The sequence below is a fragment of the Morus notabilis genome, unplaced genomic scaffold, assembly GCF_000414095.1.
Source record: "Morus notabilis unplaced genomic scaffold, ASM41409v2 Scaffold99, whole genome shotgun sequence".
Lineage (NCBI taxonomy): Eukaryota > Viridiplantae > Streptophyta > Magnoliopsida > Rosales > Moraceae > Morus > Morus notabilis.
The window spans coordinates 608,606-609,381 of NW_010362482.1; positions in this window are offsets into that span (position 1 = coordinate 608,606).

Genomic DNA, 776 nt, shown 5'->3' on the forward strand with positions numbered 1-776 from the left:
AGGACCCGAGCAGGGGTCGGCATCATCAAAGCAAGACGGGAAGAAACGTCGAGGAAGCGGAGACAAATAACCAATCCCGACGCAAGGAACGCCGGAGGCCAAGAAGCGAAGACAGGAGGATACCCGCAGGCCTCGACCGTTTCAAAAATATGACACCTACCATGAACTGACCTGGACCAATGAAGTTGGATCCTAACCAAAGGAACTAGAAGAAATTCTGTAGGTTCCATGGCGAGGTCGGCCACCACACGAATGATTGCGCTGACCTCAAAGATGAAATCGAAAGAATAATCCGTGAGGGAAGGCTGCAGGAATTCAGGGCCGAACGAAGACCCCGCAACAACAGCCATGGCGGGCAAAATGACGGTCGACGCCGAGAGGAGAACCACCGCCCAGAAGATCAGGAACCAGTCGGCGTCATACGAATGATCCTCGGCGGCCCCTACATAGGAGGAGACACGCGGAGGTCACAGAAGGACTACGCCCACGAGGCTAAGGGGGTATACCAGGAAAGGTTCTGGAACGTCTCCGCCGCAAAAATCCCGAGGCAAAGCCGCACTGACGTGGGGCAGTTGGAAACCACACTGTATGTCGAATCTTGGTGGACAATGGAAGTTCGGTGGACCTCCTGTATTCCGACTGCTTGGAGAAAATGGGGATCCACGAGGGGCAGTTGGAAAGAACCACCAGACCGCTGTACGGGTTCACGGGAGACTCCGTCATTCCTCAAGGCACTATCCGACTACCTATAACAGCCGGAGAAAAACCCCGACAGA